Raw genomic sequence first — 18,279 nt, forward strand, 5'->3', positions numbered from 1 at the left:
TTTGATGAAGGCTATGCTACTTACTTAAGGAGTACATTCATGGCTATCTATCCAATTGTAGTGTTGTTGAACTACATTGTTTGATAATGAGAGATTTTTACAGAAGTTGAAAGTTTGTGTGTCAAGAACCTGTCCATACAAAGTGGCTTGTTTAAGTTGCAGTGAAGGCTGTGGTCTTTGTAGTGAGTGTTTTAAATATAACCAGTATTTCTGAGGTGGAGAAAGTCTCTTAAGGCAGGATCTTTCTTAGCATGGAAAGCAAGCCAATGATGAAATTTATAGGGGCCAATGAGAGACAGAGGAAAGCAAGAAGCTTTTTAGTCTGCTTGGATAACTAAGTGAACTCAGTCCTTTGACCTTTTTTGTCAGAAATGGTTGTAGTCTTTCTTTTGGCAGGGTGTTTTGCTGAGGCGCGTGCCAAAAGGGGTGTTGCGCTCAATAATTGCTCTTGTAAAGGAAGAATACAAGGATGTTATGACCTCCTTGTCGCTGGATGAGATACCCTTACTAATGAGGTGGGACATGTAAAAAGCTTTCCGTACAAGTGAGACAACGTGGTAGTCAAAAGTCAAATTTCTATCAACCTGGGTGCCCAAGCACCTCACGACTGATTGCGTGCTTACAACATTGTTATTAATGTGATAATTTGTGGGGACATCACTCAAAGGGGATGACTGTGCATTTTTTGGCATTTAGCTTGAGGCCATGTTTCTGGCACCAGTCATTTGTTTGGGTGAGACCCTCTTGTAGCTTTATTCAGAATTGTTTTATTAAGTCAGTAATGTGAATTCTTTACTTTATTGTAAATTTGCTGGCTTATTTTTGTGGATTATAGTATTGTAGGACTGCTAATGTTGACATTGTATGTAGATGGACTGCTGGAGTGGTTTTCCCAGTGAGAAATGCTAGTGCTGTAGTGAATATCTGTTCATTTGTAAAAAAAAAAAAAAAAAATCTATATATTAACCAAGATGTTAGCGTTAACTGTTAGATGAGAGAATTAAAATCAGAATGAGAATTAGAATTTTAAGGCAAATATTAGGCATTTATTAATTGTTCGAATGCACCTACAGTACAGCCAGGAGGTCGACTTTGGTCTCCCGTGGGAGTGAAAGAGTTAACTATATGATATATTTTATATGCGGCCCCAAAACAATTTCTGTTCACTCAATGCGGCCCCAGCAAGCCAAAAGGTTGGACACCCCTGTTAAACATTATTCTGCATGTTATTTCCCACAGTTATCACTTATTTCTATGTAATTTGCTCCATTTTCTACAGATCCTTTTTCGAGTTTTTTATCTTTTTTTACAATATTCAGTGCTTCAAATACAGTTGGTTTAGACTTTAATTTCCATTTTCTATGAATTGCTTTTTTAGCAGCCAACACAACTGAATGGAACAAAGGTTTACTATGTCTGGATGATTCAGATCCCATGTCCCAGCTCAAAAGAATCATTTCCTTAGTTACACGCATTGGCTCACCCAAGTATTTCTGACAGAGTAGTCTAAAGGGGGATTGAGGAATTTGTAAACTCTACCAACTCGTTACACTCCCAAAATGTACGCTCCCGGTTACCTCTTTCTTCCCCATCACACCTCCAACATTTGCCATCTACCAGGGGAAAAATCTGAAATCTGCTTGGGGTATAAAATACCTATGAGAACACTTCCAAGCAAAAATCCTAAACCTTCTGGGCTTTATTGCATATTTGGGAGCCATACATATGTCTTTCCATTGTTAACTTATAAATTGCTTTTCCAGTCTTTTTTCCCAGTCTTTCTAACCACTGATTGATTCTTACAGTTATTGTGCAATGTTTTATAGACCCTACTAATTTTCCCTTTTTAACAGCAACTTCTATTCTAGATTCAACTAAAATCTCCACCAAGCAGGTCTTTCACTAAGGATTCCCCTATCCCATTCTCCGATATCGATCCTTAGCCTGCAGCCCAAATGCCTTATTGGCCTCATACCACTCTTTTACCACTCCCTCTCCAGTCAGTTCCTCTCGATATCGTGCTTCCTTTGCCAGTTTTCTCTAAAAGAATTCCAACCTCCCCCTGCCTACTTTCTGTACTCCTATTTTCAGTCATCCTTACTGACAAAATTGCCATTCTCCAATCACATGTTGGTGTAGTTCTTACGATACTTTCTGCTACTTTATGAACATAATACAGTGTATGGTTGATGTCAAGGATATGCATCCAGAATGCCACACTCTCCTTATGTCTTGAACATAGTCCCTGTTTCACTATCCCTTTCCATTCTGAATTATAACCTTCTTCCTGTGTTACACATATGAGCCTTAACTGAGCAGTTATAAAATGTTCCTTCAAAACAGATAATCTTTCCAGTACAAGATAGTTTAGGGTTAACTTGCCATGCTTAATTTTGCCCTCTCCCCCTCCCAGAAAAAAAAAAAAACTTACTGTCTACAACTTCTACTGTTGTTGATAAAAAAATGCCTGAAAAATATATAAAACTAAAGGGACTATAAACATTTTGCCTGCTTGTATCTTACTATTCATATCCATAAACAGCTTCCAGTTTCTCAGTTTTTTGTATTTTTTGTTTAGACTCTTCCCATATATTATTAGCTCCCACAGCTGAAAACTTATTAATCCATACTCTTGAATATTTCATCTAATTGTGTCACCATCTACATGGGTACTGCTGAACCAACTGGTGTGTATTGCACTACAGCCATTGTTTTATCGGTTTACTATCAAAATTTCGAACCAAACTCCGTCAACTGCACTTTGTTCGAACACGGAAATTTGAAAACGGCAATGTCAAACATCAAAAGCCAAACTAGGAACAGGTTTTAACATGGGTCGAGATAGGGGCTTGATGTTTGATATTGCCATGTTCGAATTTCCGTGTTCGAACAAAGTGCAGTCGACGGAGTTCGGTTCGAAATTTTGATAGTAAACCGTTTTATCTTTATTTTATACCCCCAATTACTTGAAATGATCTCAAAATGTTGCACAACTCTTGAGATATCCTTTTCTGCATTTATCAACTTCGAAACAGTATCTGCAAATAAAGCCAACCTTTCTCGATTACCGTACCAATTATATCCTTGAATTTCTGAATCTTTTATTTTTTGCTAGTGGCATCCCTGCCTGGTTGCTCTGTTCAGACAAAAGATGTCAGAAAGAAACCCTCCCACTTTAAATCTTACCTCTGATCCCTCATATATCTACCTAATTAACCTTATTGCTGTGCCAGGGAATTCAAATGCTTCCATGGATATACTCACAACAAAAGCTTATTCTAGCAAATGCTTTCTCTGCATCACGACACACCAACAGTGGCCTTTTCTTACATTCTTCTTCTTCCCTCTGGATCATCAATGCTCTGTCAGTGTTGTCAAATGTCTGTCTTCCCCTAAAAAATACATAAATAAAAAAAAATCAGCAATATCTATCAATTTTGACAACACATTTGCCATTCTTTTAGCTAGTATAGACGAAATGGCTCTCTATGAAGCTGGGTTTTATGGATCTTTACTGTATTTGGATAATACAACCACCACAGCTTTTGTCCAAGGTGTGTGTGTTCCCCCCCTTTTAAAGTACTGTTAAAATCTTCTAGATCTTTATCCCATTCTTCCCACCTAACTTCCACAGGCATTCAATCTGTTTCTCAGAGGCTTTCCTGAAAATGTATTATCATCACCACTTTTATCTCATTCCCCTCCTATCTTAGTTGTTGAACCTCATCTGCCTCTAACCTTGGCATCTCTAATATTGCTACAGGACCTCTAGTTAGTTTTCTTTTCACAGGCACCCTAACTTTAATATATAGTTAAGTAGCAGGTGATGAGATAAAAATAGTGATGCATAATCAATCGGCACAGAAGTCTCCAGGAATAGATGGCATTCCTGTGGAAGTCTGGAAGCTAGGAGTGAACAAAGGGGTAAAGAGCTAGAAGGTTTTGATAGTATGTTAAAAAGGAAGTGAAGCACCAGCATCTTGAAGACAGCTGTGGTGGCTGCATTACCCAAAGAGAGGGTACTGACCTGTCTGACCGAACTTGATATAGACCCATTTCAATTTTAAACCATGAATGCAAAGTGTTTAAGTCTATACTAGCTACAGGAATGGCAAAGGTGTTGCCAAAAATGATAGATACGGATGAATGTGTTTTTTTTTTTTTATGGAGGGGAGGCAGACATTTGAGAACATTAACAGAGCAAGGATTATTGAAAGGACAGACAAATGGAAGAAAATACCTCTGTTGTTTGTGGCTCTTGATGCAGAGAAAGAATTAAAAGAATAAGTTGTGATTTTAGGAGTTGGGCAATGGAAGAATTTGCATTCACCGATACAAAAATAAGTTTATTAGAATGATATATGAAGGACAGTCAGGTTCCTCTTTGATAATTTGCGTTTATTAACTGCTTTACATTTAGAGCCACCGGCAAAGAAAATAAGGGATTCAGAAATTGAAGGACATAATCAGTGTGGTAATGAAAAAAAGCTGGCTTTATTTGCAGATATTATTTTGTACGTGATAAATCCAGAAATGGACATTTATACGCTGTGGGATATTTTGAGACAGGTGTCTTCTCAGGATGTAAAATTAATAAAAATAAAAATGAAAGTCAGGTGCTTAACATAATGATGGGTCTAGGTTGTCTGTTCCCATCTTTCCCCAATGGATGGGTCTTCCGAGATGACTTCAGATCAGACTTTAGATACACAGATAAGGCGCTCCAGTCTTACTCATAACCCCTTTCCTAGCAGTAACATTACGACAGTCTGCCTGCAACTCCATAAAGATGTATAACAATAGAAATAATGATAACAATACATATGAAGCTCACAGAAATCAGTAACCTGAAGCTAACCTGCTCCAGAACTAAGAGAGGAGAAGACATTGTCCAGGAAGCAGTTCACATATGGAGCTCAGAGAAATCAGTAAACTGAAGCTAATCTGCTCCCGATCTAAGAGAGGGTAAGACATTGTCCAGGAAGCAGTTCACATATGAAGCTCAGAGAAATCAGTAATCTGAAGCTAACCTGCTCCGGATCTAAGAGAGGAGAAGACATTGTCCAGGAAGCAGTTCACATATGAAGCTCAGAAACATCAGTAAACTGAAGCTAATCAGCTCCGCATCTAAGAGAGGAGAAGACATAGTCCAGGAAGCAGTTCACATATGCAGCTCAGAAACATTAGTAAACTGAAGCTAATCTGCTCCGGAGCTAAGAGAGGAGAAGACATTGTCCAGGAAGCAGTTCACATATGAAGCTCAGAGAAATCAGTAATCTGAAGCTAACCTGCTCCGGAGCTAAGAGAGGAGAAGACATTGTCCAGGAGGCAGTTCACATATGAAGCTCAGAGAAATCAGTAAACTGAAGCCAATCTGCTCCGGAGCTAAGAGAGGAGAAGACATTGTCCAGGAAGCAGTTCACATATGAAGCTCAGAGAAATCAGTAACCTGAAGCTAACCTGCTCTGGATCTAAGAGAGGAGAAGACATTGTCCAGGAAGCAGTTCACATATGAAGCTCAGAGAAATCAGTAAACTGAAGCTAATCTGCTCCGGAGCTAAGAGAGGAGAAGACATTGTCCAGGAAGCAGTTCACATATGAAGCTCAGAGAAACCAGTAAACTGAAGCTAATCTGCTCCGGATCTAAGAGAGGAGAAGACATTGTCCAGGAAGCAGTTCAAATATGAAGGTCAGAAACATCAGTAAACTGAAGCTAATCTGCTCTGCATCTAAGATAGGAGAAGACATTGTCCAGGAAGCAGTTCACATATGAAGCTCAGAGAAATCAGTAACCTGAAGCTAACCTGCTCCGGATCTAAGATAGGAGAAGACATTGTCCAGGAAGCAGTTCACATATGAAGCTCAGAGAAATCAGTAACCTGAAGCTAACCTGCTCCAGATCTAAGATAGGAGAAGACATTCTCCAAGAAGCAGTTCACATATGAAGCTCAGAGAGATCAGTGACCTGAAGCTAACCTGCTCCGCATCTAAGAGAGGAGAAGACATTGTCCAGGAAGCAGTTCACATATGAAGCTCAGAGAAATCATTAAACTGAAGCTAATCGGCTCCGCATCTAAGAGAGGAGAAGACATTGTCCAGGAAGCAGTTCACATATGAAGCTCAGAGAAATCAGTAAACTGAAGCTAATCTGCTCCGGATCTAAGAGAGGAGAAGACATTGTCCAGGAAGCAGTTCACATATGAAGCTCAGAGAAATCAGTAAACTGAAGCTAATCTGCTCCGGATCTAAGAGAGGAGAAGACATTGTCCAGGAAGCAGTTCACATATGAAGCTCAGAGAAATCAGTAAACTGAAGCTAATCTGCTCTGGATCTAAGAGAGGAGAAGACATTGTCCAGGAAGCAGTTCACATATGAAGCTCAGAGAAATCAGTAAACTGAAGCTAATCTGCTCCGGATCTAAGAGAGGAGAAGACATTGTCCAGGAAGCAGTTCACATATGAAGCTCAGAGAAATCAGTAAACTGAAGCTAATCTGCTCCAGATCTAAGAGAGGAGAAGACATTGTCCAGGAAGCAATTCACATATGAAGCTCAGAGAAATCAGTAAACTGAAGCTAATCTGCTCCGGAGCTAAGAGAGGAGAAGACATTGTCCAGGAAGCAGTTCACATATGAAGCTCAGAGAAATCAGTAAACTGAAGCTAATCTGCACCGCATCTAAGAGAGGAGAAGACACACATATGCAGCTCAGAGAAATCAGTAAACTGAAGCTAATCTGCTCCGGAGCTAAGAGAGGAGAAGACATTGTCCAGGAAGCAGTTCACATATGAAGCTCAGAGAAATCAGTAAACTGAAGCTAATCTGCTCCGGATCTAAGAAAGGAGAAGCCATTGTCCAGGAAGCAGTTCACATATGAAGCTCAGAGAAATCAGTAAACTGAAGCTAATCTGCTCCGGATCTAAGAAAGGAGAAGCCATTGTCCAGGAAGCAGTTCACATATGAAGCTCAGAGAAATCAGTAAACTGAAGCTAATCTGCTCCGGATCTAAGAGAGGAGAAGCCATTGTCCAGGAAGCAGTTCACATATGAAGCTCAGAGAAAATCAGTAAACTGAAGCTAATCTGCTCCGGAGCTAAGAGAGAAGAAGACATTGTCCAGGAAGCAGTTCACATATGAAGCTCAGAGAAATCAGTAAACTGAAGCTAATCTGCTCCGCATCTAAGAGAGGAGAAGACATTGTCCAGGAAGCAGTTCACATATGCAGCTCAGAAACATCAGTAAACTGAAGCTAATCTGCTCCGCATCTAAGAGAGGATAAGACATTGTCCAGGAAGCGGTTCACAGCACCATACCAGGATGATGAAAAGTACCGTTGTGTACCTACCATAAATGTAGATGTTCGAGTGTATTCACTGCTGCAGTCATTACTCTTGGGTTATCCTGCTGGCAAGCTACCCTCAGTCGGCCAGAATTCCAAAGTCTAGGTCCGGCGTCGGTTGCTGTCGGCATTTTCCTGACGTCAGTGCGCCAGGGGTATAAAAGATGCAGCCAACGCCATTTTCTTCAGTTTTTCTTGCCCCAGATGTCAGGTGCCCCCAAATTGGTAGGCTGAAAAATATGCCAATAAAAATGCATGCACAAAAATAACATTTCCTTTATCTACAAGCAAATACACCAAGGAGGTTGTATAGGATAGAGGAGTGCAGATAAGTCCCAGCAAAGAGAAGGGGGATGGTGGGTGGGTAACCTGGACTGCAACAGTGAATACACTCGAACATCTACATTTATGGTAGGTACACAACTGTACTATGTTCATCGTGTTTCACTGTTGCAGTCATTACTCTTGGGTTGAATCCCAAAGCTGAGGATGGGTGGCTGGGCTAAAGAGGATTAGGAGAGGCTATGAGGCAGTGCAGAACTGCAGTGGCAAAGCCTGCTCTGGACTTAGAGTAAAGAGGTAAGTGGTAGTGCTTTGTGAAAGTGTGCACTGAACTCCAAGTTGCAGCCTCTAAGACATCCTTGGTTGGTACTCCTCTAAAGGAAGGCTGCTGAAGTTGCTGCTCTGGTGGAATGAGGCCTAATGCCCTTAGGCACTGATTTGCCATGTTGAAAATAGCAGAAACGGATGCAATGGCCTATCCAGTTAGAAATAGTTTGAGATAGCCTTTCCTTGTGATCCTGCAGCATATGACACACAGTTGATCCTGCAGCATATGACACACAGTTGCTCAGTCTTTCTGAAAGCTTTAGTTCTGTCCAAGTAGAAGCGCAACTAGCGCAACTGCCTGCATATGTCCAAAGAATTCAGAATTTTCTCACCCTTGTTCTGTGGATTTGGATAAAAGGTAGGCAAGTGAATGGTTTGCTTGAGGGCCACACTGGACACCACCTTAGACATGAATGTAGGGTTTGTCCTCAGTGAAACCCTGTCTGGATGAAAAATGATAAAAGGTTCCATGGCCATGAGTGCTTGTAACTCAGAGCCTCGTCTTGCAGAGGTTATTGCTAGGAGCAGAGCTGTTTTTCAGGATAAGAATTTTATGTCTGCTGTTGATGCTGGCTCGAAAGGAGGCAGTGTGAGTTTTTCCAAAACATAACTGAAGTCCCAGGCCGAAATTGGTGCTCTCCTTGGAGGCCTAATGTTTTTGGCCCCTCTGAGGTACTGCCTTATTAAAAGATGAGAAAAGATAGGTGGTTCCGTATTGTAATGGGCTGAAATGGTAGGGGCATAAATCTTAATTGATGAGAAAAAAAGGCCTTTGTTCAGCATCTCAGTTAGGTATTGTAAAATCTGAGGGATATTTGGTACACACGTGTCAATGCCTTGTTCCAAGCACAGAATCTCTTCCATTTTTCTGCATAAGATTTTCTGGTACTGGGCCTCCAAGATAACATCCATAACAGCTTTTGAAAGAGAAGTGTTCTGAATAGCTACATTATCCACCATGCTGCCAGATTTAAGGTTCTGAGTTGGCTGTGCAGGATCCGATTGTTTTGTTGGGTCAGCAAGTGAGAAGTTTGAGGCAATATCCATGCTGGACCTTGAGACAAGTTCTTTAGGACTTGGAACCAGTGTTGGTGTGGCCAGTCTGGTGCAATCAGATTTTTTGCTTCTCTTGTCTGACCTTTAGGAGTACCCTGGGAAGGAGAGGCAGAGGAGGAAAGGCATATACTGTTAGGTTTTTCCAGCTGAAGGATAGGGCGTCCACTTTCCATGCTTGCTTGTGATAAATCCTTGCGCAAAATCTCTGCAATTGGCGGTTGTGAGGGGAGGCAAAAAGATCCATGTCTGGACATCCCCATTTCCTTATTATCATGCTGAAGACTTGTGGATCCAGTTTCCATTTGTGGGGATCCATGAGGTTTCTGCTTAGTTTGTCTACCAGGGTATTTGTTTTTCCTGGCAGGAATTGTGCTTGCAGGTGAACTTGAAAAGCCAATGCTGTGTCCCATAAGGTCATTGCTCGTCTGCAGAGGGGGTAGGAACGTGTACCTCCCTGCTTGTTTATGTACCACATGACCATAGTATTGTCCATCTTTATCAGTAGCTGTCCTGGATGAAGCAGGTCCTTGAAAGCTGTCAGGGCATTCTGAACAGCTAGCATCTCTTTTTGATTGATGTGAAGATGCATCTGGTTTGCAGACCATGTGCCCTGAATAAGTTTTCCTGTCATATGGACCCCCCAGGCATAATCTGATGCATCCGTTGTCAGTGTCTGTCTGGCTGTGGGTAAACTGAATGGCAGACCCTTGTTTTGGTGACAGGCTTCTGCCCACCATTGAAACTCCTGCTGCAGGCAGGGAATGAGTGCAATTACCCTCTCCAGGCTGTAGCAATGCGGAGTCCAAACACTTTTTAGATACCATTGTAGTTTCCTCATATGCAGTCTGGCATACGGAATTAGTAGAATGCAGGATGCCATGAAACCCAGGGCCTGCAGGATTTTCCTTGCAGATAGGTGGGGGTTTTTTGTTGCCAATTTCTTAGTAAGAAGTCAGTTGCTTTTGTTTGTCTGGCATGAGATAAGCCATCTGGGCAGTTGTACTTAAGCTTGAACCCAGGAATATTATCTCTTGAGAGGGCACTAGTTTTGATTTCTTTTCATTTACTGTGTACCCTAGACCAATTAGTAATCTTTTTACAAATGCCAGATGCTTTAGAAAAATGTCTTTGTTCTCTGCTTGAATTAGGCAGTCGTCCAAGTAGAGATATATTTGAATTCCTCTTTGTCTGCAAAACGCAATTACTGGTGCCAGGCGTTTTGTGAAGACCCTGGGCGCAGTAGATAAGCCAAAGGGCAGTGCAGAGAATTGGTAATGCATTGAGCCAGCTATGAATCTGAGGCATCTTCTGCAAGATTGTCTGATTGGGACATGCAGGTATGCCTCTTTTAGGTCCAAAGTTACAAGCCAAGCCTTCTTGCCCAGCATGGGCAGTAGCTGCTGTAGAGTCAACATCTTGAATTTTGGAACTTCCAGAAACATATTTAGTATAGACAGGTCCAGTATTGGTCTCCAGGTTTTGTCCTTTCTGGGTACTAGGAAAAGTCTGGAGTAAAATCCTTGCCCCTGCTCTTGTTGTGGTACTTGCTGAATGGCCCCCATGTCCATGAGGGCTGTAATTTGTTTTTGTGCCTCTGCCCATTGATTGTGTGTCAGGTCTGGCATACCTTTTGACCTTGGTAGAGTGTGAAAATGTAACCTGTAGCCTTGGGACACTATGTTCAGGACCCATTTGTCTTGGGTAACCATTTGCCAATTTGATGAAAAAAGTGCTAGTTTTCCCCCTAAGGGGGCTGCCAAGAGAAAAGTGCTTGGATCTGGCAGAGGAAGGTCATTGGGATTGTTTCCTGTAAGGTTGTGATTTGTCTTCTCCGCTTTTGGAGGTAGGAGCACCCCATTGTTCAGGCCTGTATGAGCCTAGGGGCTTAGATCTGCCTCTGGGATGCCTGTATCTGCCTCTTTGTGGTCTGTCTGACACTGGAAAGGACCAATTTTTAGAAGGCCAGTTCCTGCTAAACCTGGGTGGCTGTACCTGTAAGAAATCCTTGACTGTTTGCATGGATTTTGCTTCATCATCTATTTTTTTCAACACCTCTTCTGCTTTAGTACCAAACAAAATATCATGCTGCAATGGTGCATCTAATAATTTTGCTTTAACATGATCAGGCAGATTCTGTTCCTTTAACCAAGCATGCCTTCTAATATCAGAACCTGTAACAGCGGCACTGCAAGAGGCCTCCAGTGAATCATAACCACATTGCAAAGTATGCTTTCCCACTTGTTCAGCTGCATGCAATAAATCCTGCAATTCCTTGTTCTCGGAACATTCAGTATTTGTCAACAATTTCTGTTTAAGCAGTGACATTAAATATTGCTGATATTTAAGCATATGAAACTGACAATTTAAAGCCCTTACAGTCAAGGTAGAAGAAGTGTAGACTTTCTTTCCCCATCTGTCTAGAGCCCTAGAATCCCCATCAGAGGGGACAGGGTTTTTTGCAGTGGAAGCTTTAACCCCTTTGGGACCCTGAGATATAGCTTCTGGGTCAGCAGTGGGGTTTTTATATAGGAACTTATGAGAATTCGGAACACTGTAGTATCTGTCTGGCTTAGCAGGTGCAGGGGGTAAAGAATCAGGGGACAGGCCGGACTCTGAAAATACATCATCTACAATGTCTAAAGCAAGGGGTCTGTGCTGAGGAAGTAGCAGGAAGTCTCTGAGCCTTTTCTTAGATTTAGAATAATCTTGGCTCTCCCAGTGGAAATGCTCCCTCATGGTATGCAGGGTTTCCCCAAAAGAATAATCCTCTGGATGAGAGGCTGAAGGAATGGATTCTTCAGCATCAGAGTCCTCATAGGGAAGCATGGAATTATCCTGTTCAGAAGAGCAATCAGAGGAAATAGAAACCTGATCAGAAGAATCATACTCTGTCTCTTGCCTAGGCCTCTTATCAGGAGGGGGATGGGAGCCCCTGATCAAAGTAATTAGGTCTTCGGCCATTTTGAGCATCTGTTTTTTAGGCATGGAAGTCTTGAGTAGGAGAATGCTGTACTTGTTTCTTTGTCTTTAAAGCTGCTTTAGTCTTTGTCTTTGAAGCTGAAGATGGCTTAATATATAGTTGTGTATGTCTGAAGACACCCTCAGAAGCCGATGCCTGCTCAGCGGCTCCAGACCCATCTGAGGGAATGATTTCCGAGTGTCCAATACCTTGAGTATCCAGAGGCCCAGTCAGCTCCACGTGGGAGTCTGAAGCGGCCTATGGCTCTGAGGTAGCGGGTGCCAGGGGCTGCGAAAGTGCCTCACTGAGAACAGGCGACTGGCCTAGCAGAGGCCTCGTCGTCGGTTTTGGACCTCGGATGCCTATCCTTTTCCTTGTCTTGCGTTTTTTGTAAACTCCGGTTATCGGCTGTTCTGACGGCATTATATAATTAAATCTTCGGCCAAAGTAATGAAATGCAAAATCGAACCGACGCTTAATAGTGCGTTGGTTAAATCTAGCACAAAACCGACAGCTAGCAACGTTGTGATCAGGGCCTAGGCAAGGAATACACAGTAAGAGTGAAAATCCTTATAAGGTATTTGCTTCCCACAAGAACGGTCTGGAGCAAGAAAAAAGTTTCCCCAACGGGGTACTTAACTTTAATGAAGACTTCAGTTCTGAAATTCGGATTTGAAAATCTCAGGAGTCTGCCGACCAGCATTTGTGAACTGCTTTTGCTTCGGGCACCACGCGGCAAGAAAGACTAAATAAAATGGCGTTGACTGCATCTTTTATACCCCTGGCGCACTGACGTTAGGGAAAGGCGACAGCAACTGACGCAGGACCTAGACTTTGGAATTCTGGCCGACAGGGGGTAGCCTGCCAGCAGGATAACCCAAGAGTAATGACTGCAACAGTGAAACATGATGAACATCAGGGACTATGTTCAAGACGTAAGGAGAGCGTGGCATTCTGGATGCAGATCCTTCAGACTTCTATAAAGAGGAAGGGAGAGGAGAGAGTTCGGAAACAGAAAACACATATGTATTGTTATGGTAAGTACATAATTTCATATCTGAAGTTGCCTTTTCTGTCTGTTCCTCAATGGATGGGACAGACTACCTAGCTACTTAGCCCCTAGGGTGGTATGGAAGAATATTCTGGAGGATGGTGGAACCAAATGTCACCCTATTCCAGGAAAGCAAGTGCAAGTTACAATGAGAGATGAAGGTTTGAACATTTGACCATGTGGCAGCAGCAGCACCATCATCATCAACTGAGGCCCTAGAAAAGGCAGACATGGAAGTAGAAACAGATCTAGTTGAATGTAGTTTTGGTGGTTTAAGTAATGACAAACCTTTATCTTTATATACATTAGAGATGTAGTCAGCAATCTAGTTAGAGAAACCTTTGAAACACCTTTACCCATTTTAACTTTAGAAATGCAGACTAACAGCTGATATGTCTTCCTGAAAAATTTGGTTTGATGAAGGCAGAAGTGTAATCGTTTACATACGTTCAACAAATGGAGCATATAATTACCTCTACTTGAAAATTCTGGGAAGAAGACTGACAAATTAATGTTTTGGTTAAGAGCAGTCTCCATAGTGACTTTAGGGAAAAAGGAGGGATTAGTGTGTAATGAAATCCTATTTCTGTGAAACATAGGTTCATAGGTAGGTACTAGGCTATCGGCCCTAGGGCCCGTACAAGCCTAGCCAAAAAATGTACCCTGGCTTTCGCCACCCAAAATAATTATTTTCATGTGCCCCTGCCGAGCAGAGCCACAGAAGTGATCCTTCGGGTGAATTTCCCATCCAATCATCAAGATTTTTCTTGAAGAGTGCTAATGAGGAGCTCTGTTTGACATAGATAGGTAGTCTGTTCCAGAGTATGGGAATTCTCTGGAACAGGAATCTATCCCTCCAGCATGTTCTGTTTATTGTGGTGACAAGGTTTAGGTCCCCTACAGCGTGTAGCTCTGAGGGACTGGGATTTCTTTAAGTGGAGCATGTCCAACAGCTCTGGGTTTGACATAGCTTTGTATTAGGCAGAGATCGCCCCTGAGTAGGCGATATGCGATGGAGTAAAGCTGTAGTTTTTTGAGACTGTCTGCATAGGGCATCTGTTTGAGTACAGTAATCCTCTTTGTGAGGTATTTCTGTGGACTTTCCAGTTGTTGTAGATGTCTTGTGAGGTACATACCAAAAGGGGCATTGTACTCTATAATTGGTCTAATGAGTGATGAGTAGAGGGGAACAATGACCTCTTTTTTTCTGGATGAGAATCCTTTTGTGATGAGATGAGCCATGTAGAAGGATTTCCTGACCACTGTGGCGATGTGATTATCAAAGGAGAGACTACAGTCCACCTGTGTCCCAAGGTCTCATCACATTTTCGGCATTAAGTAGACTACCAGCTATGTGGTAGTTCATGGGTACAGAGCTTTTACCAAAGGGGATGACAATACCCTTTTTGGCATTGAGCTTCAGGCCATGGCTTTGACACCAGGTATCTGTCTCAGTGAGGCCCTTTTGTAGTTTGTCCACATCGTTAGGAGTTTCGATTATGGCTCCTAGTTTGCAGTCATCTGCAAACTTCGTTAGCCAAAGACCTTCTGTGTTGGCCTGCACTTCAGAGAAGTAGATACCAAACAGGAGAGGACCCAGGACTGAACCCTGTGGTACTCCACTTGTCACTGGTCTGATGTCGGATTTGGAATCCGCTACTTTCAAAGTGTGGGTTCTGTCCGTGAGCCAGTTGGCAACCCATCTTGTGACATAGGGATTTATACCTAGTTTAGTGAGCTTATCTATAATTCCAGAGTGGGGGATGGTGTCGAAAGCCTTGGTGAGATCTAGATAAGCTGTGTGAAACATTTTACCCTCATCTGTGGCTTTGGTGACTGCTTCAAAGAAGTCAATCAGGTTTAGGAGACATGATCTGCCTTTTAGAAATCCAAACTGGGTAGGGTCCAGAGTTTGGAGATTACCAATGTCTTTGTTTATGAGTTCCACGATGATACGTTCCATGGCCTTGCAGACAAGGCTTGTCAGGCTAATGGGGTGGTAGTTCCCGGGGTCCGTCTTGGCTCCCCCTTTGTGGAGTGGGATAACCGTCGCAGTGTGCCATTCAGTGTGAGACTATGATTGAACATGGTACTTAGGTAGGGTGCCAGTTCATTCTGTAGTTCGTGTAGAACGCAGCCTGGGATATTGTCAGGTCCCATGGATAATGTACAGAGAATTGGATAACAGCCTGGAGTTCTGATAGTTTTCGAGCTGACGTAATAGCCACTAGAAGCAGTGTCTTCCATGTTAGAAATTTTATGTCCACCATTGCAGTGGGTTAAAAGGTGGATGATCTAAGGCTTAGAGTAATGCAGTAATGTCCCATGGTGGAGAAGGATCCTTAACATGGGGTCTGAGAAGGAAGATACCCCTCAAAAAGCTTTGTGTAAATTAACGGAGGCCAAGGTGGCATGATTCTGTCCCACATGAAAATCTGAAATGTCAGCTAACTGAACTTTAATAGTAGAATAGCCCCTTCATGCAATGCAAAAACAAGGAAATCCAATACCACTGGAATAAGGGTCAAAAAATGATCCAGATTCCTCTGTGAGGCCCAATTAGAGAATATTTTGCACTTACTCGTAAATTTTCTTGGTGGAAACAGACTTCAAATTCAAATAACTTTTCTTTTAGCAGATGGCAAACGTCGGAGGTGTGATGTGGAAGAAAGAGGTAAATGGGGACCATTTTTTGGGAGTGTAATTAGCGGTCAGATTTTAAAACTTCTCTACAGAATACTTTGTCAGACATACTGGGGGAGTAAATGACTGGAACTACTGAAATGATTCTTTTGAGTTGGAACACAGGATCTAAGTTGCCTAGACACAGTAAAGACTTATTAAAAGTCTAATTCTATTGGCTGCCAAAAAGCAATTACTAGAAAATGGAATGTGTGTCTAAATGAACTGTAGTTGAAGTATTGAATACTATAAAAAAAAAAGAGAGAAAATAACTGAAAGGGGGATCTTTAGAAAAGGGAAGCAGCAAATCAGAGTCTATATTATGAGATATAAGAATCTCTTCTTCAAACACAACAATCGACACGTATACAGTGAATGCTGTAAACCACGAATGGTCACATCCTCAAATTTTTTCCTCGGGGGGGAAAAAATTCACGTGTCCGTAAAATAAAAAACAAACTTTAAAACAGTAATAAAGTGGGGGGCTTCGCCCCACACCCCCATAACTAAATATACCAAATCCGAGATCACTCTACACCGAAGAAAAAGGCAATTCCCAATAACGGTGAACTGTACCCCCCCCCAAGGAAAAATGTCAAGGACGTGACCATTCACAGTTTACAGCATTCGCTGTACATGTGTTGATTATGTGTTCGAAGAAGAGATTCTTCAATCACATAATATAGACCCACAAATTACATAGAAATAAATGGAATTTGTGGGGACATTACATGCAGAATAAGGTTCAGTGAGGTTTAAAAGAAGACAGTAATAGAGCAACTTCTGTAACGTTGGACAAAATGAGGGCAGATAAAAGAAAAAACATATGAAAAGTATAATATATGCAAATGAAAAAAATGTTAATGTGTTTTCTTTTCTATTAATGTAGTACGCTTGTGTCTTCAAGGACAATTTAATAAAGTTGTTTAAAAGAAGCCGACATCTACAAGCTGATATGACTGATACTGACACAGTCTAATGTACATTCCATGAGTTATGGACTAGTGGATGCTGAAGCATAGGCCTGTACAACTGCACCATGGTTTTAATTTTTTTAAATAATGCATTAATGGATGTGACAGCAAGAGCACAGTTATGTACTAACGTGTGTACAGGATGACGGTAAGAATGACACAGAAAGGAAGCGAGTAATATGCACATATCTTACACAGCTCTGTTCCTTCCTGTAGTTCTCAATATTAGTAGTAGTAGTATAACTGCTAATATTTCAAGATGTAGCCATGGCATTACGTAGCAAAGCGTCTGGAATGTTGACATGATTCAGTGCATTTGTGCAGCGAAAGAAACAAAAAGACCAGTTGTAGAAAGTTACTAAAACTATTACTTGGCAAACATTCTATGCACATGCATTTGTGTTAACATGATAGTACCAAAAATACAAAAAAACGGAGTTGTACATCACACACATCATGGGCTACAAAACTTTCTTTCTGCACATAGATAGGCATATTAACAATATTTGCATATTCATAACAAGAAGTTTTAATCTTTGTATAAATTACTGTTTTTTTTGGCATATCTGTAATTGTAAATTGAGCTTTTCTCCTCGGGTCTCCACTGAAAATGGGCCTTTGGCTCAGATGGACTAACCCAGTTAACAAATGACAATCAATCAATCAATAAATAGCTCAAGAGTATTTATGGATCAAGATGTCCTCCTCTTTATTTTTATACAGCAATACAGTTGGTGTCAGATGTACATTACATGAATTACTGATGACTGTACAGAACTATGGACAATACAACAAACTATTTTTCTTCTACTGACTTGGAAGCGATTCTTTAGTTGTGCGCCCATGCAAACACATTGTGGGAATAAAGGTAGAATAAACAGAGGCTCATACCATGAATGTGTCCAGACAGACTAGCATTATATTAACACAGTCCAGTAGTTACGAACAATTAATGGCAGCATTTCTTAAATCCTATGCACAAGTTACAAGCTCTGAAGTTACTGCTCGATTAAATACAGCCTCTGGAATACAGTGGCCATGAGAACCACCTTTAAACAAAGTGTTTTGCAGGAGGGTAACCTCCCCGAACCACCCACACCCCCTGCCACATATTATATACCTACTGTAAAGCTGTACTATACCTCAGAAAAGGTGACGTTTAATACTAACCATTTCTCTGACACGGTGCAATCCTGATCTCCACACAAGGGCATTACCTCAAGCAATACCGCCTCAAGCAGATGTGAAATTACAAAATTGGAGATATCATAATTTTAATAAAAATAATGAATGTATTTATCAGAGGTTGGTAAGCCATACATTCATAACAGACATTCAAACAATTTTGCATTATCTGATGTCGTATAGGTGCTTATAATTTAAACAGTTTGGAAATTTTATTAAACTATATGAACATATTTGACATATTTTTACAAAAATCTACAAAGTTCACAGCTTGACAGTGACAGTCATACATTAATGCAAAGTTTGTAATAAAATGAACACTTACGTCTGCTGATACTATGGGTCTACAGTATAATGAAAGGTTACAATAACAACCATTTGTTTGGATGCATTAAAACGTATTCACAAAAAGCCTTTTTTAATTTTTA

General features: G+C 41.3%; 1 protein-coding gene across 1 annotated transcript in view; it reads right to left on the reverse strand.

Moving 5' to 3' along the window:
• The window catches only part of CC2D1A (coiled-coil and C2 domain containing 1A), a 3,016,164-nt gene that overhangs the window by 2,904,048 nt on the left and 93,837 nt on the right, over positions 1–18,279 (reverse strand). The window lies entirely within an intron of this gene.

The sequence above is a fragment of the Protopterus annectens genome, chromosome 15.part0 (assembly GCF_019279795.1).
Source record: "Protopterus annectens isolate FY-2018-M chromosome 15.part0, PAN1.0, whole genome shotgun sequence".
Classification (NCBI taxonomy): domain Eukaryota; kingdom Metazoa; phylum Chordata; order Ceratodontiformes; family Protopteridae; genus Protopterus; species Protopterus annectens.